Source organism: Acomys minous (assembly GCF_964271855.1).
Source record: "Acomys minous genome assembly, chromosome: 14".
Classification (NCBI taxonomy): Eukaryota; Metazoa; Chordata; class Mammalia; order Rodentia; family Muridae; genus Acomys; species Acomys minous.
In genome coordinates, this window is record NC_140496.1 from 25021514 (window position 1) to 25045746 (window position 24233).

Below are 24233 nucleotides of genomic sequence, written 5' to 3' on the forward strand. Positions count from 1 at the left end.
CTATTACCCCGCCATTCAGGGCTACCTCTTTGATGCCTCATATATGCATAAAGGTGCCTGCTTTCTTTACTTATACAGTGATCACCCCTTCATTGTCCCTGAGCGCTCTCCCAGATGTTACAGTACAGGTTTCCCATTTAAATATCCACATAGATCTTTTTTATTTAGTTTAATCTACAAGTTCCCTCATTAGCCTCTGTCATTGAATAACTACTATTCTTTATCATACAACCCAAGGTGTCTCCCATTCAGCATTATTGACATTTTGAGCAAGGCTCAAATGTCTATACTATGAGGGACTGTCTCATTGTACATTGTGAGATAATGATTAACCTCTCAGGTCTCTACCCGTTTGACACTAGTATTGCTTCCTTCTTAGTTGTGGCAATCAAAAGCATCTCTAGACACTGTGCAATATATCCTGAGGAACAAAACTTGGTTCCACTTAAGAACCATTGTGTCCCTTTTGTCCTCTGATTATTCTGAAAATTGCATCACAGGACCGAGTCTTAACTTATACCCATTTATTTATTTAATAATTTTTTATTCAGGGATCAGACTATTTCTCACATGATTTGTGGGGCTTTATTGTAAAAGCACGAAATGTTGGTAAATTCTCCTGTTCTCATATAGCCACCAGATATGCCTGGCACTTAGAGCCTTTGTAAGGACATCTTTCGGAAGGTGTCGTCTTTCCAATTTTATCCTCCCTTTGCCACTCACTTGTCACAGTATTTTTGTCAGCAAAAGTTGTTTGTCAACTAAAATTTAGTAATGAAGCTAGTTTGAATAGAAAAGGTAAGCGTTCTTAAAGCTCCAGAGCAACTCAGAAAGCGCTCACCAGGAAGACACAGAACACAGGGATATCTCACTTGAATTGCCCAGAGGTCAGTTTTCAGAGTTTAGTTTTAAGTCCAAGTTTGTTTCACTACAAAGGCTGTGCTTTTTCCAGGACGTTACACTAATCGTTTCAGTTGAGGTGATATGAATATGAGGAGCGGTGAGAGACAGTCTTGACACATCTTACTAACCAGTGTAGGGGAAAGGGATGGATATACAGTATGCAGTGAATGCTATGCTGAGCTCAGTGAGTGTGGAAGGCATGGCCCAGACCATGGGGGCATGGAGCATGACCGACATCCTAGTCCCCATTACACTGTTAAGTTGGTTCTTCCACCAAATCTCAGAAAAGTGTGTTTATATGGCAAAGATGGGGGTAATTGACTACTAGGTTTAAGATGCTCAGGGAAAATGCTTCCACAATTAGCTTGTGGTCTGCTTATTCCTGAGTCATGCTCTGATATCGCATGGTACTTGCTCTAATCAGCTGCTCCTATTTATGTGTTATGGGGATTACGGGTCTACTCAGACCTTCCAACTTCCTGTACCTAGGGAGGAATGAGCTGAGCTGTAACCCTGAGTTACAGGCAAGAATTTAATCTATTACAAACCTGAAACCAAGTCTCCAGAAAAGATGTGTGCGGGGGAAGGAGTCTGCATTTCACTCCTGGCTTGGAGATTGGCTAACTATAGCCTCTGGGTGGCATTCTCTGGGTGAGAATGCATGTTGGACAAACCTTGATTGGCATGCAGTGGAGATGCTGGGCCAGCACTGGAAATAATAAGATCAGTCATCCTCAGGCACACAATGTAGATTATGTGTGGTGTTCTCTTGATCTTTTCTGCTCTTATCACAAGTCATCCCTATGTTTACAGTACAGACTGACTTCAGGACACATTATTATTTTTTTTCCTCCTTTATTAATTTATTCTTGTTACATCTCAATGGTTATCCCATCCCTTGTATCCTCCCATTCTTCCCTCCCTCCCATTTTCCCCTTATTCCCCTCCCCTATGACTGTTCCTGAGGGGGATTACCTCCCCCTCTATATGCTCATAGGGTATCAAGTCTCTTCTTGGTAACTTGCTGTCAGGACACATTAATATGTGGTAGTAGGTTATGGTTACTTGAAAGTTTTATTTTAGTATATAATCAGAGAAAAAGCTTCTGAGTGACATGATGCCTGTTGTTCACCCAAGACGAAAATAATACTCCTCATGCTTTCTGTGGGTTGTTGGAAGCTTTGCTATGGACTGCTGGCCATGTTGCTTCTCAGGCAGCTAAAGTAAGTCAGCATTGTGATGGACACTATTACACAGATGTGGGGGCCAGCTGCCACTTACTTACTCTATTTAAGTCAGCATTTTATTACCATTGCACTGACTGCCTAGTCTAGGGACTACTTTTTAACTTTTTATGCCAACCTCTAAAACATGCAGTTCAACTATAAAGGGAAATATTAAATTACTAAACATATTCTGCATATATAAAATATCCTGTCCTGATATTAATAAAGGGGTGAGTGTTTGAGCAATGCTTTTTATCCTCTTGTATTTCACATGCTGAATTACATTAATTTAAAATTAAAATATAATTACAATACTTCCCTCTCTTTCCTCTTTCTCCTCCCACAATTCCCATGCCCCTGTCTCCACCCGCTCATGTTTCCTCTACTTCCTTCAAGTTGACCAAAATGATGTCCTTTCTTCCTTTCTTCATTCCTTCCTTCGTTCCTTCCTTCCCCTTTCCTTCCTCCTCTTCCTCTTCCTTCTCTTTTTTCTTTTTCTTCTTCTGTTTTTATTACTATGATCAAAAAACATACTGTAAAGTACATCTTATATGGTTGGAGATACAATAATTAAAACATCATTTCTTGGAAATATTCTTCAATGTGTATGCAGAGTCTTAAAATCCTACCTCCTTTGACCCAGCAATTTCTCTTCTTATAATCTGTTCCAAAAGAATTAGCAGGAGTAAGGACAGAGATTAATATACAAAACATTTGCTGCATTGTTATTTATAATAGCAAAATTTAAAAAACTATCCGTAGCCCAATAGTAGAGAGTTGGATGGTTCTATAGTTTATTGTTCATCCTGGCAGGCAATTATGCAGTCATTAGAAGCAGAGTTCCCAAAGATGAAGGAAAATGCCCAGGGCAAATGTTCAGTCAGGATCAATAAAGGGAGGAAAAAAAAATCTCAATTGTGTAAAAAAAAAAAAAAAAAAAAAAGCAAAAGAAAAAATGTTTGTTTTTAAATTTATTCATTTTATTTTCTAATATTTTGACACAGAGTATGCATCAATGTGTAATAAGAACAATATGCGTCACTCCACATCTGGCAGGAGCCTGGGCTTTGTCTAGTACTCTCCTGGGAGGCCTGGCCCCATTTAAGAACAACCCTGAAAGATGAAACACAAGGTCAGAGGAGCTCAGGGCCCCAGAACTGGAGCCAGGAAGCAACAAGGGCCTGACCTGATTTGGATAACTTCATGACCAAGCAGTCATAAACGCTTGCTTTGAGCTCTGAAACATAGAGCCGAAGAGGCAGGAGCCTGGTTTTGTCTGGATGGACAAAATGGCTGCATCAAGGACAGCCAGCTGCTCCTGAAGATGGACATTGCAGTGGGCAGAGCTGCATTATAAAGATGGTGGCAGTGACCTATGCTGACATGCTGCTGAATGGTATAAGTTCCAGGCAGCTAGCAACACATGGCTAACTAACTGAAGTCAAGCCCCAGGGGTCCAAGGATGAATTCTTCAGGGAGAAGGGGATTCCTTCCTTCCCAAGAATAAATGATGAATATCGGATGATCTTTGAGGAAACAGATAATTCTGGCCCATTTCTTTCTTGTGAAACACAGATGTACAAACCTTGGCCAGTGGGAGGGGCTTTGAGGGTGAATGGGTTTGATTTGCTGGGGCTAGAGATGCCAGGGATACTTGATTCACATACAGTAACCCAGTCTTATCATAAGGACAACACAATACTTAATTATCCTATGGATGGGGGGAGAACTCCAGGTCAAAGGTCATTGGCTGAATGCCAAGATACCAAGACATCTCATCTCATAAGTTTCTTGAAAGGGTTGGGCTTGTAGTAATGCCCCTGTGAGGCCTGCAATGCTCCTCAGGAGAGGGAACCCAGCTGAGAAAGGGAGTCTGTCATCTTATACCGAGTTCAGAGGCTATAGAGAAATGCCACACCTCAACCTTAATAGCATGGTCCCACAAAGATGGATAAATAAAACCTAAATACTCTGTGAGATGAAGGATTTAAACCATGGAAAGAGAGCTTTCCAGGGACTCCATGTATTAATTCCTCACAAAGAAACAGAAAAGTTTAGGGGAAAGAAATGAGTAGGGGTTAAGGATCCATATGTGATCTTCCAGGAGACAAAGAAGAAGGTTGTTCAAGGCCTTCTGGAGAACAGGCTGTGCAATCAATGGCTCACTGAATGAAGTTTATTGGCTGTGACTTTGCAGGGCACAGGCTTTGCAGGGCCCAGGACTCAACTGAGTCAAGCAAGGTAAAGAAGTACCAGATTGTGAAACATGCTTTATTTTTTTTTAAACTATGCTAAGGGCGTTAAGGGAAAAAATGTAATAAAAAAGTCTAGAAGAGTCGCTGTAGAACCATAGTTCGGGAACACATATTCAGGCATGTACTTATGAGGGCATCCAAGTGCAGAACGGTACAGGCAAAGTAAATGATACATTTCATCATTAAAAATCACAGGAACATCATGTATACAATATACTAATACCTTCCTTAAAAACATCTTGATAAGGGTATAAAGTGTAGTTCATTCAGTGGTATTACTCTTGTCCAGTGTGCTCAAGGCAACACACACTTGCACACACACACACACACACACACACACACACACACACACACACACACTGAGAAAGAGGGGGAAGAGAGGGCGGAGGGGAGAGAGTCAAAGATTTTTTTTTTCTGCCCGAAAAAAAAATCCAACACAAATTATGTTCTAAAAAACAATGTACTTAAAATACTATCTCCTCATTTTATGCAAGCTCTTTTCTGACCCCGCAGACTTTCTTTGGTTAAGTGATTGTGCTGGAGAGACTTCCCTTCTACCTGCAATTTGTCAGGAATCTCACTTCACTCCCAAATGTCAGGCAGATAGAGATCGATTACTGCTTTATTTTTTTATTTTTTATTTTTTGTATCCCGACACCTGGTATGCAGCTAATTACTAATTGTTTCCTGTAAGGATTTTGCAACTTCTCATCACGCAAAAGTTTCATCAAAATTCATGAGTTTGGCTTTGCTAATTTATGCTGTGACTCAGGCAACTCAACTCCTCGTGTAGGACTCAGCACATTCCTATGAGGCTCCTCCTCCTACCCAAACTGAAGTGCATTTGGACACCGTTGTTCAGCTGGAAGACAAAAATGCCTGGGTTACGTCTTGTTTAACGTCAGGCAGCTCTCAGCCCTGGGCTGTAGTTTAGCCTGTGCTTCAAGTTCTATACGTAGCGTAGCATTAGTTCTGCCTCGTACCTGTTTGTTTTTTTGTTTTCTCTTTTGTGGATTGAGCATCTAGAATCAGTTTGGGCTGCTGGTTCCAGGAGCCTAGGCCAGGAACCTTTATTTTCTCTCTGCCCCATGATTTTAGTGTGAAGTGGACTGGGAAGCACTACTTGAAAAAACAAACAAACAAACAAACAAACAAACCACTTGATGATTTATGAATCAAAATCTCTTCTAGATTGTGATCCTTTATTGCATGAGTTGAAGTTTACGTCACTGTATAAGATGCTTGGAAAGTTCTTGGGAAAACTCAGTGTCATAGGATGGGGGAAAGTTGCTCTATACTTTAAAGCGAAAGACTGTACAGTCTACGGTGGGGATGCTATGCCACAAAGAATCCTCCTTGGTGCTGTCGTCGTAGTATGTGAAATATGCTCAGTGTCTCTAGTTACACCTCAAAAACAATGTGAGAGGTTTTGACCCCAGTTGATTCATGACCATTTATTAACTATAGTATCTGTGAATTGTTTCCCTCTACATGGAATTAGCAATGTGAGAAGAAGAACCTGTAAAGTCTTGTGAACAAACATAGTCGCGTGTTTAGCTCTCTGTTTTCTGCTCAGCATCAGAGAGAATTCTTTGATATGGCTATACTGTCAGAATATAAAAATCTCGAGCAGAATGGAGAAATCATGGCACAGTTGTGTTTCTGAGTTAATGAATCTCATGGGGGGGGGCGGTTAGAGGAGGGCTACAGAAGATAACCTTAGCCCAAGAAACAGAGGATCAAACCAGTGGCTACCGTCTGCTTCCAACATGCAAGTGAGGCATCAGTGTTTTCACATCTGTGTGTGTTTTAGTCACCACATACAGAAGTGTCAGTGGCTCACAGAGAGAAGGGAATGGTTCATCACTAAGAGAAGCAGGCAAGGAAGACACTGCAGTGACCTGTAGATAAACAGAACAGCACCATCTGCAACGTGTGACAGATCCCCTCAAATATTTGTGATATTTCTTGCTGCTTAGTTCTGTAGGTGTGTAATAACTTAGTATTTTATCTTAAAATATTTCTTCCTTTAAACATATTATGCTGGATAGTAATCCCATCCCATATAAGGTTCTTTTTACAAAACCTCATAATTCAAATTTTCATTGTCTTGACTATGAGCAACACGCTAGGATATTGTGTAGGTGATATGTAACACTTGTTAAATTTATTTTTACTTCCCTTTTTCTCAGTTGTCACTGTGTTGTTCATTAGAGTGTCACCTTTGTACTTAGATGAATAAGTATTATTTCCATTGGTTTAGTTATTCTCCTTATGTTAAAATTCCATTTTTTTGCTATTTGCACCTTACAACAAAATATTTTTCTTTTTCTGGGGTTAAGGAAGGAAGTTACACGTGTTATGAATTTCTACAAGTTCTGCTCTATATTTGATTATCTCATTTTATCCATGTGTAATCATCTATAAAGATGCCCACACCATTTTTATTTTCCTCAGATAAGGAAACTGACATTTAGGGAGATCAAGTGATTTTCGGGTATTCATATGTTGGAATGGTGGAGCCAGAAGTTAGATGTGCTGGTGTCTTTACCGATTTCATGACCTTTGCTTGAAGTGTTTGCAGGAGGATGAAACCTAAGATTTCTCCCCCACCCCTTCTTAAAATAACTCCATGCGATGGAATGTGTATACACACAGGCAATCTCAGCTCTTTACTGTCAGACACATCCTACATGGCTTTTGGTGTCAGACAGACTTAGGTCCCCGTTACTCCTCTTTCCAAGTGTTTATAGGGTTGGAAATGCAAAATGAGCTGGGGGTGGAGGAGAGAGAAGTGTTTTTTCATCTTCTGTCTCTCTAGTCTCCATTTTCTCATACTGGGCTGTGAGGTTATGCTAACTGGGGTTGTCTCTCAATGAGCTTGTGATGGAAGACTTTCTTTCAGATCTATCAGCATGCTTGGGAAACAAACAAAAAAAAAATCAAAGAAAGCCATGCTTTTTACATTGGGATGCAGGAACTTGAAGAGGCGTTTGTAGGAGACCAATCAAAGAAAATTGTCTTGAAAATGAAACCTGGGTTTAACAAGTGTCCCGGCAGGGAGGTAAGATTTGTGCTTCTTTTGCTGAAATGTAATTACTACACTTTGAAGGGGTCTCCCACTCCTTGGCAAACTCTTGGGAGGTAAAGGTGTAATGCTCTGTTTCACCCTGGGGCCAAGCACCCACAGCTTCTACTCCACCATAATGGCAAACCTCTAGTTGTCTGTCAACACTGTGGTTTCAGGCAAAACATCCTTTGTCAAAAGTAACTGATTCTCTATATTAAGTGGCACCTCCCAAATCAAGATTTGTCGTATTCCATTTAACATGCATGACAGACCCAATAGAAAACCACCATTGCTGTCTAATAGCTGGGGTGGCTGTTCAGAAAAGGTGGTCAAATCCCTAGGGTCACCCATTGGGGGAGGACCGGTGGCCCCGGCACTGTCTTGTGTGTTTACTGCCCGTGCAGAGTGCTGCAGCCTCCTGGAAGCATCAGGCAATGCCTGTTTCATCCAAGGAGATAAATCTTCAGAGTTGTATTGCCTGTCAGAGGTAGATTCTCCTGAAACACTCTTTTGGCTGTCCTGTGAAAGCCAGTGATTCACGGATCCTTGCCAAGGATCACCATAAATCCTGTTTAGACAGAGAAATCCCTAATGAAAGAAGGGGTCTTTGCAGTGGCCCACAGCAGTGAGCAAAAACATCAAGAAGAGGACTGTTTGTAACAATGCTTGAGTGGAGGCCGAGGACTTGATTGCATGGGCAGGGACACAGATGGTCTTATAAGTAGGGTTTGATGAGAAGAGGCCACTCACACCACAGGGCGGGTGGAAAGAGATTTAGCACAGGATCATTCAAGAAGCCACTGTGATGTGTGGATTCTTCTAGTCCTCCCTCACAGTCTCTATGTCCTTTTTGGAAATGAAAAAAAAATGACTATTGCTCTGTCCTTCTGAGTTGTGAAAATTAAAGGAAGGTGCATTGCCAGTCCTTTATTTCAGTCCTTATTTTTGTGTCGTTTTCTTTTACTCACAAGCCTTTAAAAAAAAAAAAAAAAGTCAGACAGTTCAGATCTTCCCCGCTCTAATTCACCATGTTTAGCATTCAGCTTTGTGCTAAGAAGAACAGAATTTCAGGAGGGGGGCAAAATATGTATCCATGTGTGTGCTAAGCAATACCTCCTCCTCTTCATATATTTTCAGGTATATGGATTCTAATAAAAAGAAATGAACCATTTTTCTTCTAATTTAGGATGGGAAACTATTTGGTGTTATCCCCTGTTCTGACAATGTTTACACTAATCTGTACAATAATTAAGACGTATTACCAAAACTTTTCGTTGTTGGTGAAAGCCATTCATTTGATTTCCTTGGCTCTCCTTTCCCTTTCTCTTATGACCTTCGTTCATCTTTGTGTTTCTGTGTTTCTCTCCCATATTGTCATCTGAGGAAAGAGTTGGATTTTGGAGATGTTCCTCTGGTTGTTACAGAGTCTGACTCCTGGGTGCCTTTTGAGCAGTACCTGGGGAGAAGTAATGCCATTCTCTTACATGTGTGCTATCCCCAGAAATCATCTTATACAGTAGATGCTATTGTGATCACACTCCAGATGCCGAGTTTTACAGGGGCGTAGCCATTTGTCCAATACCACGCAGCAAGTTAGTGGTGGAAGCATCACCTGCACTTCAGCTCTTGTTCTTCCCTGGAGGTTTGCAGAAGGGCAGGCGAAGGCACTGCATTCAGGTGCATGGAATGAGGCCGCGTTTTATTTCTCTCATCAGCCACTCCTTCCCTTTAGACACTCCCTGATATGGATGATGCTGTGAACTGAGGCACAGCGCCTCCTGTGTGCCTTCCTTTCCTACCTCTGATTCTGCAACCAGGCAAAGAGAGAAAGGAAAAAGAGAGTTAGATGAATTTCCCAAAGGGCGGTTGCCAAGCAGTCAGTATTTGCTTTATTATATTTGCTTGATTTAGAACGAAACAAAACAGTAAAATTTCCCACCTCTGTATCTAAGTACTTAAGCGCAGATTTAACGACCGTGGTCCTATGAATAATGAAAGGGTTTGCACCTTGTCAGGAAACAGCCCTGACATCAAAGAGACACCAAAAGGAAACTCCAGTGGAAACTTCCTCCCACATCCCCAGCGTCAGCTTCCTGCAAGGCCTTGTTCTTAGAGTGCTGCCTCTGGGCCAAGAGCTTGCTTAGTCACCAGCCGTGCAGGACCTCTGATCTCTGCTTAGACCTCCTAGAGTAGAATTGGTTTAATAAAGCCCCCAGATGAACTGCACACCAAGTCACAGAAGCACCTCTCCTTCGAGGAGGGTCAGACTCGGGGCTAGGTTAGGATGGGATGGCATGGATGAGTGAGTTACCTCTTGCCTAAGTACATAATTCAAGAGGGGGCTACAAAGTACAGCTATCAGCACAAACAATGTCTGAGCACTTGTGCATACGTATTTAGGAGACACACATTCACATACTCTTAGACATCTTCGTCTTTCCCCTTCTGAGTCCCTGTGGGAGACGGCAAGAGAAGGTGGTGCAATTGTGAGAAACTGCATTTCTCATTATCTTTAGAGTCTCTTCATTTTCAGCCCCCAAAACTGTACCGCGTCACTCTCATTGTTAGCTTCTTATCTAACCACTGTTAAAATGTCAATAACTGGTTAGACCTAAAGAACTTAGTGTGATAACCTGAATTTTAAAGTTCAAGGTCAGATCAGCTGTCAGGGCAGAAGTGCCATTCAGGATGGGGCAGAGATCAAAGCAGGTGGTAAGCATCACGGAACTTCCAGTGAGTCCACCTCACCAGTCAACTCAGTTTCACAAGACAGCCTAAGCCACAGAGAGCGTGGCTTAGGGATATCTGTTTCCCAGATAAGGAGGTGGAGATGTTTCTAAGGGTATCCAGTGAGTAAACTGAGAAGGAATTCAAGTACCTGTAGTTTACTTCAAAGCCCGTTCTTTTTCTTTTTAATTTTATTATTAATTAATTTATTCAGATTACAAGTGTTATCCCTTCACTTGGCTCCTCCCTTTCCTCCCTCCCTCCCTCCCACAGCCTACTCTTACCCTTCAGCTTTTAACGATCTGTGATGTACACCAGAATTGCGTCAAATAATTTGAAACATATTCAAAATTCTAAAGCAAACTTACCACTATTTCCTTCTGTGTTTGAGTGCCACATTGCCAAGTACCTTGCTATTCTGAATATAGCCTTCTGATATTTGTAAGTTAAAGGGTTCTTCAAAATAATGGAAGGACAGCGATGGTTAATGGGAGCTCTGTTGGTAATTTTGACACCCACTTTCCTGATAACCGAGGCAGGAGAGGATGGAGGGGGGGGGATGGGGTCTTCAGTATGAGCAATATAGCTATTTCCAGTCACGACTGCTGAAGTTCTGTAGCCTCTGTGGACAGGAGTCCTGTGTGCCCAGTGGGCCCCACACAGCTTACTTCACTAGTGTTTACTTCTCATATGCCTCTTCTGTAACAGCTACGCACTGGCCTCTCTTGCTTGTGTCTGTGTGAGACTCATTAGCAGTGGCTGTGTGTCTCACACAGTGTTTCATTCACAGGCCTGCTGGCTGTGCCAGGGGCTGGGACTGCCTCTCGAGCTATCCTGGGAGGCTGCTATGCAGAACAAAGCTGGGCCCGAGCCCTCTTGCCGCCCTGTGCGCCTTGCTTCCCACATGTGAGATCGCTGAGAAGGAAGGTTTTGGAACTCTCGTCGCCGTGGCTGGATTCTGCCTCTCTAGAATGACTGTAAGTGGCCAACTGCGACTTGTGACCTTGTGATGGTACAGTGAGTAGGGACTGGATTTTTCAAGTCTGCCCTTTCCATCTGCCAGCCAATGTGCAGGTGCCAGTCACCCCGCCCAGCACAGGCAAGCCAGATACGGAACACTGGCTTGTAGATCCTGGCAGAAGGGGCCAGCTTTTGCAAGCTTTAGCTTGGCCTCGCCATCTAATTTATACCCTGCTTGTGCAGCTGCAGGCTCAGCACCATTTCCCTACTTCTTTCCTTTCTCCTTGGGTCATGATTGTCATAGGATTCAGTTTGTTTGTATTCCACCCTGGTCACTGCAGCCAGAGCTGCGGCTGGGTTGGCCAGGACCGTGGATCTGTCTTAGGAACTTCAGAAAGTTTGTTCTGGTGTCTCTGGGAGAGAGCTGGTGTGGACTGGGTGCTGCTGGCAGATTGCAGAGTTTGGGGACACGTGCTTTGGGCACTGTTTCCACCTTCTGTCTTTGGTTGCCTCCTCATTAAATCTGCCTGGGCCTGTGGAGTTGACTACCAATTGGTGTCTGACCTAGTTACAAGGACCCACCGTGTAACCCCTTGCTCATCACAAGAAATACATCTTAATGTTTTGTTCCTTGCGGTTCAAAGTGATCTTTGTCATTTTAGTGTCCTGCTAGTTCCCTTGAGTATGCTTGGTGGATGTGTGTCTATGTATGATGTGAACACGGAAGAATATGTGTGTGCTCACACAAGTGGGGGAGGGGTGACTGGGATTCTGCTTTCTAAATGAGGCTGGCATTTTACGTGGCTGTGTTGGGAATCTGGTTTTGGGAAACAGGGCTCTGTTTCTGTATAGAACAGTTAACAGGCTGGTTTCTGAGCCTGCCCTTCTTTTATTCTCTACTTTGAGCACCAATTCTCACAGTTTTTTCCCCACCTTGATTTCAACACTGTTTGCAGTCTCAGCCAAAGGGCACCAGGGAGTTTCCCCAAAGAATCTGTTAGACTGTTCTGTCTAAAGAATGAAGATTTCAGTTGGGAAGTTGGAGAGGGCAGCACCAGGCTCCGTTTGGCCCCTCTTTCAGCACCACTGAGCTATGTGTGACTCACCTATTTGGCTTTTGTTTATGCTGAGCTCGTCAAGCAAGTGTGTGTTTGATTTGTTCAACATAACCAAGAATCCAGGACCTTTGGTCACCACTTTTCACATGCACTGTGAAAATCACTCTCTACAAACAAACTAGATAAAAGGAACAAGCAAATCACTTTCCCCACATTAAGTTAATCGTATGCATCTAATTGCCAATCAAAGGTCTTAATCAGTATGAGTGCGTCAGAGTTAACATTTATTTTCCAAGCTTCTCCTATAAGCCTGACCTATAGCAAGAACTGGGAAAAGAAAAGTGAGCAACATGCAGCCTCCTCAGGTGTCTCAAATACTAATAACCTTCTTTTTTTTCTCTGTTTGAGTCAAGCAGTTATTGAGAGGCCACTGTGTGTCTGGGATAGAACCCTGTGCATTCAGTTTTGTGTTATTGTATATTATGAATCTTTAATGATGCTCCAGGCAACTCTGTAAGTTAGGTCTTCCGGAAGAAGATTCACATGAGGAAGCTGACGCCTATTTCAGCTGAGTTGAGCTGCTTTCCTCCCCTCCCCCCACACTCCCTCACCATCTCAGCCCCTGATGGAGCAGCACATCTTATGAGAAAGTAGAGGCAGTGGTTTCAATCTAGGATTGGACTTTCCCAATGGCCATTAGTCACAAACTCCTTCTCTCAATGGTACTCCATAGCTGTTTGCTTTTAAATGTAGTGAATATGGTTCAAGTTCTTCCTGTGTCCCATGGCCTCTGGCTTAGTCTGACTATCGTGAGCTTCAAGGTTTCAAAGATATTCATCTTACTCAAATACTAATTGTAAAAGATGAGAAAAACATGAGGGTTCCTGTGGTATAACAATTTGCCTATGGTCATAGGACCTGGACATTAACTCAGTCATTCAAGCCTATAGGGTGGTTGGGAGGGTTATAGTGCATTACATACTTTATTCTGGGACTAGGCAGTTCTAAAGTGTTTCACTATGCAATGCTATCCGGGCTGTAGAGAAAGCAGCTAAAATTAGGTACAGTACTACCTCATTAAGGACAGGGATCCAGTATTAATTCATCAGTGTGTCCCTCAACCCCAGTACAGCATCAGGTGCACTAAAGATGGTCAGATAGATGAATGTATGTCTTGGATGGAATGATGGGTCTTCCAGGAGCATTCTTCTCATCTGCCTGCTACTTGCTGACCTCCATTCCTGGATTCTCCAAACACCATGGAGTATTTTAGACTCAAATTGATGCTATCAATATTTAATTTGGCACCTTGATGATTCAGGCATTTAGTGTTGTAAACTCTCTTCTTGTTTCTATTTTAGAATATGTTGGCTCCTTCTTTTGGCAGCTGGAGGTAGAACGTTTCTTCCTGGCTGTTGGAGAAAGCAATAGAAAAGGTTTAGTCCTCAACACCCTAGTTCATTCTGGCTTTGGCCAGTTCAGGGATCCACCTTGCAGAAAAAATATGCCACATTGCACATTGAGGTTGAGATCATGTGGCTTACAATGTCACACAGCAGTAACTTTAACATTGAGGAAGAAGAACAAAAACCTCACCACATTTTATTCATGGAGACTCAAAATATCTTTTTCTTTTGTTATAAAATGTAGGGATATATTTACCTCAGTGTCATTTAAGTAGAGATTTTTACATCATAGTGAATTATAACAAAGCAGCCTGCTGTATTTTCCATTTTGCTTTCAATTCATGGAATTGCCAAGATGGGACAGGCTTGTTTTTTCATGCAGTCTGTGGGCAGTACTTTTTCTGTTCTCGTATTACAACAAGTCACTGCTATGTTACGTGGACATAGAAATATAATCCTTTTTAGCAATCTGGGTGTCACAGAATGGGACTACTAAAAATCATTTTATTTATGAGGTGCTTAACATCAATTCAGTTACTTCACTCAAGAGTCAGACGGCCAAAACTTTGATGTTTTATTTCTGTAATTGAAAAAAAGAAATCCTTGAAACATGCATAGGGAAAAATATATATAAATAGTCAATACCAGGACTCTTGTATCCTTTTTCCACATTTTATAATTCAAATAATTAAGGTGGTCTTGCATGAAGCAAGAAGTTTTCATGGTTTCTAGCAACCTTATTCCTGAAAATGAGTAGCGTTTTTTTTTTTTTTCTGGCATTCAGATAAAAAGACCTAGTGTAGAACTGCACTATTGAAAAGATAACCTTGCCTCAGAAGCCTCTTCCCCATAAACAAATGGAAGGGATATCACCAATCACATCAAATGCATTTGCTTGCTTCCAGGTTAAATCTGTAGAGATCAGTCCTTAAAGGAAGTGACAGGGTTTTAGGCTATGAGTCTGAGGAGAGGACATGGTAATAAGCTGGCTTCTAAGGGAGGGTGGGGAAACTTTTATTAACTAGGGTTACGTCATAATTTGGCAGGTTGCTGGGCAGCCTTCTCAGGCCACTAAAAATAGACCAGTCTCTTGGACCCAATCATGTCATTATTTCACCTTGTCTTTTCTTTAAGCCGTTTTATGTTAGCAGCCCTCTTGTTTTTAAGTTGAAGATCTTATCAGAGACCATCTACAGAAGAAAGAAGCAAAGTCCAGGTGACCCAGATATGGGTACTTTGACAAGCTCCCTAGGAAGGTCCTTCTGCAGGGTGGCCGAGATGACTTAACAAGCAAAAGTGCTCACTTCCAAACTTGATGGTCTGTGTGAGGCGCCCCCGGGAGACCCACGTGATGGAAAGAAAGAACTGGCTCCCAAAAGTTGATCTCTCTTCTCCACATACAGCATACATGCAGTGGCATGTGCATGCCCACTCCCCCTCCCCCACCAGCACACATGAATATAGAGGATGCTATCAGGCACAATTATGGACGGCTGCTAACCAAAGACATTATAAATACCCAGCAAACAAAAGCAAGCAACATGGAGCCTGAGAACAATGCGCTGTATAGATTGACAGGATTGCCAATGAAAGCCAAGCCCTGACAAAGCATGCTGAGCTACACAAAACTGAAAGCCTAGCTAAAAGTGAAAAACAAACAAGTTTACGATAACAAAGGAAAAAAGATCTTAACCCAAAATGCTAACATCTAAAAACCATCATGGAGAGAGCCTGTATTGCTTAAACAAGAGGAAAGAGTGAGACCCCCGGGCTGTCTCTACCCTACCATTGCCGCTTCAGTAGCCCTTGGGATATTTCTGGATTACCCAGGCCTTTCCAGGATCCGTTTTGAAACCACTGGATTCTAACACTGAGTCGCCGTTTGGCTCTTAGTTCTTGAGATTTATGATGTCTCTCAAGCCTGAAGTCTGGGTCTCTCTGTGTGTGGTTTACAGCACATACAGAAAGCTGCACAGCATCAGTTTCATAAGCAATAAGTAATGCATAGGACAGAGCCTCTATCCTTCATAATTCCATAGAAGTGGGGTGGTTTGCAAATGGTTAGGAAGAGGGTCTTTAAGTGTGTATTCAAGGGCAGAAGTGTTTACTGTCTGAGAACGATTGTTGTTGCCTCTTATTGTACCATAGTCACTGACCATCAGCTCCTTGCTGGCATGTGTGTTCCAGTGTAAATAGGTCTTAGAGAAGAAATCACATCCTATTCTGTTTCAAAAAAGATTTCAAGGTATCCTCTGTGTCTTTGATCACCTTTTAATTTTTGTCTGTTTGCATGTTTGAGAAAGGCTCTTCTTTGATGCTCTAGTGAACTGACCAGTGTCTGGCACATGGGAGACGCTCAATAACTGCGCATGGGCAGAATGAGTGGTCTACGTTGATGATGGCTTTATTATTTTTTTATTCTTATTAATTTGTTTGTTTATCGCTTTACATTCCTATCACAGCCCCTCCTTCCTTTTCTCCTAGTCCCACCTTCCGATCCTCTTCCCCCTTTTCCTACTCCCCTTCTCCTCAGAAAAGGGGAGCCCCACCCCAACTAGCCAGGCCCAGTACAAGATGACGCCTTTATGAGCTTGTGTGCATGAGTGTTTGTGTGTGTGCCACATAAATCCTGAGGGTAGACTCTGAGGAAGTCATCTTGAGTCAGGGTCTTAAAGAATTAAGATTTCAGGAAGAAGGGAAACCATTCTATCCAGAGTGAAAGGAATGGAGAAAAAAAAAAAGCATGGTGAAACAATGCAGCAACCCTCAGAAACCAGTGGGTTATTAGCGGAGTCTGGCTCAGGCTCAGTCACCTGAGGAGCACCTGGGAAGAGCCTCCCTGCAGTGATGTACACCAGCTGTCAGGACAGGAACTCTGGAGGAAGACTCCCTGAGTGTGCATTCCTGCAGGCTATGTGTCTGGGCTAAGTCACCCTGAGTGTCTTAGATACCCCGTACTTTCAAACAGGCACAATCATTGTGACAATCTATTAAAGCATGGCATTACACACAAATTGGGCCATACAAAATAGGAGACTCAAAATAGGGCAGAGGAAATCAGAGATGCTGGTGCTTTGAAGTTCAGAATGCTATATGCAGGCCTATGGCTGGTATGAGCGTGCAGCGTCTATGTGAAGCTGGGTTTGTCTTTCTGGCAGCAGAAGGGGTGTTCAGTATTCACCTGGAAGCAACTCTGTGTTCTCACGTGCTAGTGTGTGAGGCCCCATAATTCTGCCTTTGAGGATGATGCTTGATTTCCAGACTATCTCTCTTGAAAGGAAATGGGATAATTAAAGCAGTGACATCAGCAGCTAGGATGGCTGCAATCAGACTTGACCTTGTGGTGTGTCTCTGTCCCAGTGAGTGACATAGCTCTTGAAACTGCGTGAGTTTTGCTGAGAACAAGTTTTGCATTTAAGCTTTAGTCCAAATTATTTAATGATGTTATTCCCTCCCTACCATAATACCCTATTATATAAAACAAAGCCAATTTTGGTACCGGGGTGTCTTTGTAGGTTGTCTTAAATTCCCTTTGGAATAAAACAGGGGGTGTATAAATGTGCAAAATGAATTTGAAGGAAAGGAAAGCATAGGGTGAATTCCGGGCTCTGTAATTTCCAACCTAGTTTCTTATTTACGCAGACCTAGTTTTCTGCAGCTCTTGGACTCTGCTCTCTCCCTGTCACTAGGTCACGATCCACATTGTCTCTGTCTAAGATTTTTTGTCTTTATGTTCTTGGAAGAGAACTGCCCTTCTTACCAGTGGCTCCTTTTGGACATCTCACCTAGCTTGTGATACCTCGGCTGCCTTATTGCTTTTTGACCAAAGAGAAGTCTTGGGAATCACTGCAAATGGATTCCTTCTGTGGAGATTAGAATTCAGAGAGCATTAAGGACAGCTCAGTCAGTCTTGGCTAGCTGCCTTTAATGCCAGCAATAAGGTGATGCACCCGTTTATTTTTATAGAGACTTGGTAACAGGACAATAATTTATGATAATATCGATTACTATTTAGTAAGCAGTTAACTTTGTCCTACAAACAAGAAGATAATTTACAGACCTCATCTCCTTTGCTTCAGTGCAGCTTTCTGAGGTTTTTGAAAACTGTTTGGCTGGTATCACAAGAGACAGAGTCCCAAGCTCAGGTCTGGTGAGCCACGGAGTGGAGTGCCAAATGGGAACCCTGTTTTGTCTATAATTTGTAGACACCTGGTCACTATCACCACAGCTCATCTCTTCCTTGTTTTCTGCTTACTGGAAACAGACATGGTTTGTGTGAATGATGGGGTCTTGCTTGCATTCTCTGAGGCCACCATTTCATCTGTGAGTCTGAAGACTGAAGAGCTGGATGTCCCGTGTGCTGCCTGGAAGCTGAATCATACCTCCCTACCCTTCACCCTCACAGTTCTTTTCATACTCAATATCTCTTATAGATCATCTTCATTGTGATATTGGGGTTACCTCGTGAACCCCCACCCCAACTCATGTTGAACACCAGAGAGGCATAACTTGTTAGAACACTAATACTGCTGTGAAAATGGATGGCTTTTTAGCCAGGGGAACTTCTGGTAATTGAGTTGGAGAGATACTTACTTTCTACCATATTTACCATGATACAGAGTGTCAAATTAACTTGATAATTTACCGGATAAGGGAACTGACTTAAGTGTTTCCAAATATTAGCAATCAAATTATGAGTTGCATTTCTGCTGTGTATGTACAAATTTACATATAAATTAACCATCAATCTAACATCTATATATCAAACAGCCACTTCAGATCATTACAAGGATCAAAGAGGAGACCACATTAGGAAAAACTGACTTAAATCCAGCCCAGTTCTTTTAGCTGAAAATGTAAGATAAAAGCCATTAGTGAGTGCTATGGCAGAAGGATTTCTAGAATCTTCAATCCTCTGACTTAAGCAGAACTCCTTTGTGTATGAACATGGTTTTCTTTTTTGTTTTTTGTTTTTCTGCCATTCCTACAGAGAGAGTAATTGCAGCCCTGTCTGATGTCATGACACAGCTCTACATAACTGCAGGGCATATTTGTTTGTTGTTGTTGTTGTTTTGTTTTTTGTTTTTTTCTTGGTTTGGTTTTGTTGTTGTTGCTTAGCTTTGTTTTTCTTTCCTCATTCTCAATTCGTAACACTATTCTTAAAAGTAGGTACCACTTTTAACTCAACACTAGTTATAAAAGAAGAAAATGTTAGATGAATCCTTGAGGATGTCATTGCATATCTGCAAGAATCTTGAAGCTAAATCCTGGGGGAATTGGCCTAGAGAAAGCTTCCTCTGAGAAGAATAGATTCTTGATCTTGTCAAGTGACTTTTCCAGGCACCTTCAAGAACACCAACTGTAGTCATAGCAACGAAGAATGCTTTTCCACCAACAAAGGTCAGCAGCACATAAGTGAAGCATCTCAACATCACTACTTACCCCCACCTCCTGAATTAACCTAGGAACTTAATGAGATAAAAGAAAGACCCAGAGACCCCACTGGACTCTGGCTCATGTCCCACTGCAGTACCCAAGTTCATATTTGTTTTTTTTTTTTCATTTTCTCCCTTTATTTTTTCTTCTTTTTATTCCTTTTTATTATTTAATTAATTTAGTTAGATTACAACTCAATTGTTATCCCATCACTTGTATCCTCCCATTCCTCTTCCCTCTCTCCTGCTTTCGCCCTATTCCCTTGCCATAGGTCTAAGACGGAGGATAAGTTCATATTTGTGTCTGAGGAAAATGACAAGCCTTCACTCACTAAAGCCCTTCAAAATTATAGGTGCCTCAGTGAGAATATGGTGTCAGGAACTCACTGTCTCTTTACCAGCCTATCTCTTTTTAGATGCTGTTTGTGATAACAATCGCAAAGAGCTTGGCATTGGTCTACCTGATGGAGAATGGACAAGAAAACAAGCAAGCTTTCTCTCCGTTATGAAGTCGTAGACTATTGGAATCTTCAAAGCTTTTATCCTCACGTCATCTTAGTAGAGCTGACTTAAAAGACAGGTTTTTGCTTTTGTCAAATTTCGTTTATTTTTATCGGAAGAGGAATGAAGGCTGGAGGACAATTTGAGGGAGTCAATTCTTTCCTTTCACCATGTGGGTTCTGGGAAATGATCTTAAATCATAAGGCTTAGAGTCAAGCAGTTTTACTTGCTGAGCAATTTCTTACCAGCCTGAGCTTAGTGTCTCCATGACCAAGGATAGCCCCACTTAATTTTGGAAATCTTTATTGTATTTCTTTCTGAGCATCATGTCTTCAGAAGGAGATCCTTACCAATGCATCTTAAGTCAATCACACTGCTAGGGAGGCTGAGACTTCCCTCTCTTCTCATGAGATAGTGGTAACAGGCTGTGATTGTTTGGGCTGAAACACAGCAGTGTGAATACGTGTCTCACAATGCCTCTCTGACTGTGAACATTGACATCTGCTTTATCCAAAAGTTTGCAGATAGTTTGACTTCTTGATTGTGTGGACACTGCCTGTATCTGACCAAATGTGGTTGAAAGATGGTTTTTCACTGTACTTGTGTGTTTCCCTGTGTCGGGCCACCTTTCCTGTGTATAACAGGAGCCTGGTGAACTAATATAGTCCTTATTCCTTCTTTAATGACATCAGTAGGCTACTTCCCCAAATCTTTGTCCTACTTTATATCTAAAGAATACATTTGACTCGAGCAGTTAAGTGAATTGCTGTACATTGAAACAACCTGTACCTGAGTCCTAGCCTCACTGTTTTTTTGGCACTGTGGTTGATGGGAAATTCATACATCCTTTTTGTACCTCAATTTTCTAGCTGTGGAACAGAAGAAGCATAGAACTTGACTACAAGAATATATATATATATATATATATATACATATATATATATATATATATATACACATACATACATACATACATATGTATACATACATCCACACATTTACACATACAAGAAAGTACTTAGCCAAATTATTGAGGACACCCAATAGCTGTTATCAATTGCCAGTGCTTGTTTGGATTAAGCTCAATACAATAACTTGTACCTAAAGTTCCTGAGAGAGTTTATGTCACCTATTCATAACTGTGATCACATACTAAATTCCCACAGATGCTGAGATGCCTTGCTAGGCAAGTGAAGCAATTGGAATACTCTTCCAAACTCAATATTGACAAAATCACAGACATTTCATGCCAACCAGAACATATCTGTTGTTTTGGCACTTTTATTACAAATACCATATTTTTTTGATATTTGGTAACCTCTGCCTCTGCTTTTAATTATTTTAGGGGCCAAACCAAATGATGTCATGTTCCATTATCAAACTCGAGTAGTCTGAGCATCATTATAGTCCTGGAAAACTAATCACAAGTTATCTCTGTCATCAAATTCACAAATGAGTAAGATTTCTAGTCACACATACATATATATACATACATGTAAACACATTTGTGCTCTCTCTTTATATATTTTCTACTGCCATTTATTGATTACTGCAGTAAGTGAGCCCTGAAGAAGTCAGAAGTTTACTGACCCAAGACAACACAACTGAGTATCAGATGAGTTGCTGCCTTTAGGTAGCTCACAGCTTCTTTGGGTACAAAATTATAAAGGGCAGATAGCCACAGGAACAAAGAGTTCTTGCCTATGAGAAAACACAAAAGCCGTAGGGTTTTGAGTTTGGAGAAGACACTCCAATAAGGTATGCTAAGAGGATTCTCCAGCTCTCTGAGTTAACATGAGGCAGTGAGGCAGAGGGCTAGTGCTGTTCCACCAATAGTGGCTGAAAAACTTACATAAAGAAACAGCATACTCAGAAGGACACAGAGACTGTCAGCTGCCAAGTCAGTCAACAACAGGACTTCCTCATGCAGGAGGCACTATGGAAATGTGAGGCTGACACAGACTCAGGAATGAACAGGCCGTGTTAATGAATGTGAACACTTCCCAACCTGATTAGAAACCATGGAGTAGAGGCTGGAGAGATAGCACAGTGGCTAAGACTATTTTCTGTCCCTGTAGAAGATGCTAGTTTGGTGTCCAATACATTAAGTACCTCACAACCACCTGTAATTCTAGCTCTGAGAAAATGGACCCCTTCTGACTTCTTCAGGCACCTGTATGCCTGTATGCAGACAAGCAGGCATACACACGTGCATATAAGGTAAAATAACTGTCAAAAATCACTATTTTCACATTTTGAGATACGGATGTATGTATATATAGGTAGAGTTGTATGTGTGTGTGTGTGTATTACACACATATATGTGAATTGCACTTAGGGTTGTGGCTTCGGTTAAGAAGGAGTGTCTGTTTTTGCTATGTGCATATTTTCAAGTTATTTCATTTATTACAGAAAGACAAATTAACAAAATAAGACAAACTATAGAAAAGATAAGAGGTGTTGCAGAAGACGTATGATCATGTATATGTGTTTGCTTTGTTTACATCAGTAAATGTTCACTGAATCTTATTAATAAACTGCCTGAGTGTCTTAAACACTTTTATTAAGGTTGATTATGCTACTTGTTAGATTTTTGCTTCTGAAAAAGTTACTAGCATTTTTGGGTAAGAATAAAACATGTCTTAGACTAAGGATTTTATTTTATTTTATTTTAGACTAAGGATTTTAATATTGTTATATTGTAGTGTTCTCAGGTTGTATAACAACAGGAGTAGGTTCAATCTCTTTTACAGCTTTATGGTGATTATTCTTGTACTGAGCACACTTACATATTGTGGTTTCTTCTTCTTCTTCTTCTTCTTCTTCTTCTTCTTCTTCTTCTTCTTCTTCTTCTTCTTCTTCTTCTTCTCCTTCTCCTTCTCCTTCTCCTTCTCCTTCTCCTTCTCCTTCTCCTTCTCCTTCTCCTTCTCCTTCTTCTTCTTCTTCTTCTTCTTCTTCTTCTTCTTCTTCTTCTTCCCAGTTTCAACTCAAAATGTATCAGGATGGATCAAAATGGTCAGGGCTTTTGGAGGCACGGAACTCTAGATTGTTATCCTGGGCAAGCTGTTGAACTTCTCTGAGGTTCGCATCTTTTCTTTTTGTGAAGTTAGGATGGGATAAGCTAAGCCCCTCCATGACGTATTGGAAACATTGATTAAAAATAAATGCATGCAAAAAAATTACACGTTGTGCAAGGCAATAATATTAGAGGTCTACATTGCTTGGAGAATGATGCCAGATCACCTGGCATGGGATTGCTAACATGATTGTTAATATGCTAAACAGAGAAAGTGAAACTGTAATTTGGACAAGAAATTTTGAGAGCATGTAGAAGGGTAGGAGGCTACCTCATATGCTACGATACTGTTTGTTTATTCATTTCTTGAACATATTACAAAGGCTGTGAATATTTATTTAGTTCTGTGCCCAATAGCCCTTCTAATAGGGAATTATTTGGGTACAACGAAAGACATTTGTAAATGCGGCTGATAAGACTACCATTAGACAAGGAGTGTTTTGTTGGACACAAGAATTCTATTATCCCTGGCTTCAGTTGTCAAGTGCCCGGGGAACCCAGAATTTATGGTAGCCGCACAATGGGCCTTTCAGGGCCCAGCGAAAGAGCTGTGAGATCCTGCTCCATGGCTTTTCAGGGCTTCTAATCTTTTTATCGGGCCAGGACAATGCTGGATTCAGCTGCTGCCTGAGCCTCCTGACTGTCCATTGGCCATCAGGTATTGTGCAGTAATTACCATGGTGACAATGGACTCTCTTCTATGCCCCGTCCATCGGCCCTTTAGAAAACAGCAAAGGTTGTCACTTTGTATTAGGTGTTTCTAAAGGCATGGCTTACTTAGGAAAATGACTAAAGGGACATAAAGATAATCATGTTAAGAGTTTCATTTAAAAGGCTGCTGTGTCAAATCCATTTGGAGCCCAGGAACTTCTTGTGGATGCTTTCTTGTAATTGCAGTTACTTGTTGGGTACCATTCCATGTTCTCTCAGTGAGGAATCAGCCTGAGAGGCTTCACATGGGCCATGAACCATGAGCTGCTGGAAGCCCCTAAACACACAGTGGGAGCAGAGGTGTAAGCCAAGCCAAGGAACAGCATGGCATCCTTAAAACTTTTTGAGACTTGGTTTCCTCATGTGAAAAAAAAAAGCCAACAGCAATTGTGGTGCTCATAGATGGCTATTAGTTACAGTTTGTATAATTGCAAATGTCCTATATAAATGCTGGTGCATCTACCAATGAGCTTTATGCAAAACAAACATAAAATGAAATATAAAGCAACCATAACAAATGTAAAAGTATCTGTCTTTTAATAATCACAGCTCATGAGTTTTAATTGAGGTTTTTAATTTATTCTTACTACTCTTTATAATAATCCTCCAAAATTGTGACTATCCACATTTGATACAGAGAAAAAGGCCTCAGATTGTTACTGTTTATCCAAACTCAATCTAGCTTAACAGAGGCAAAACCTGGGCTTCAAGTCAGGTTTTCTCACAGCGCCTCCCCCTTTTGTTAAAAAAAAAACACACCTCATAATCAACAGACTTATCTTATAAAATATGCTTCAACATATGGTTTGGGGACTTTGGCAATAACAAGAAAAAAAAAACACCCAGTGGTGGTTATTAATGGTGCTTAATCATCACTTTGACAACGTTGAGAACATGTAACACCC

At 41.4% G+C, this 24233-nt stretch overlaps 1 protein-coding gene across 7 annotated transcripts in view; it reads left to right on the forward strand.

The window, feature by feature from the left end:
• Positions 1 to 24233, forward strand: part of CDH11 (cadherin 11) — a 157613-nt gene that overhangs the window by 39154 nt on the left and 94226 nt on the right. Inside the window, exon 1 of one of the 7 annotated variants that reach the window (XM_084755263.1) lies at positions 11037 to 11158. The exons of 5 other annotated variants lie outside the window; for them this stretch is intronic. The gene's annotated coding sequence lies outside the window, so the exon portion shown is untranslated. Of the gene's footprint in view, positions 1 to 11036; positions 11159 to 24233 lie in introns of those variants that run through there. One more of the 7 variants, XM_084755262.1, reaches the window with a different exon arrangement.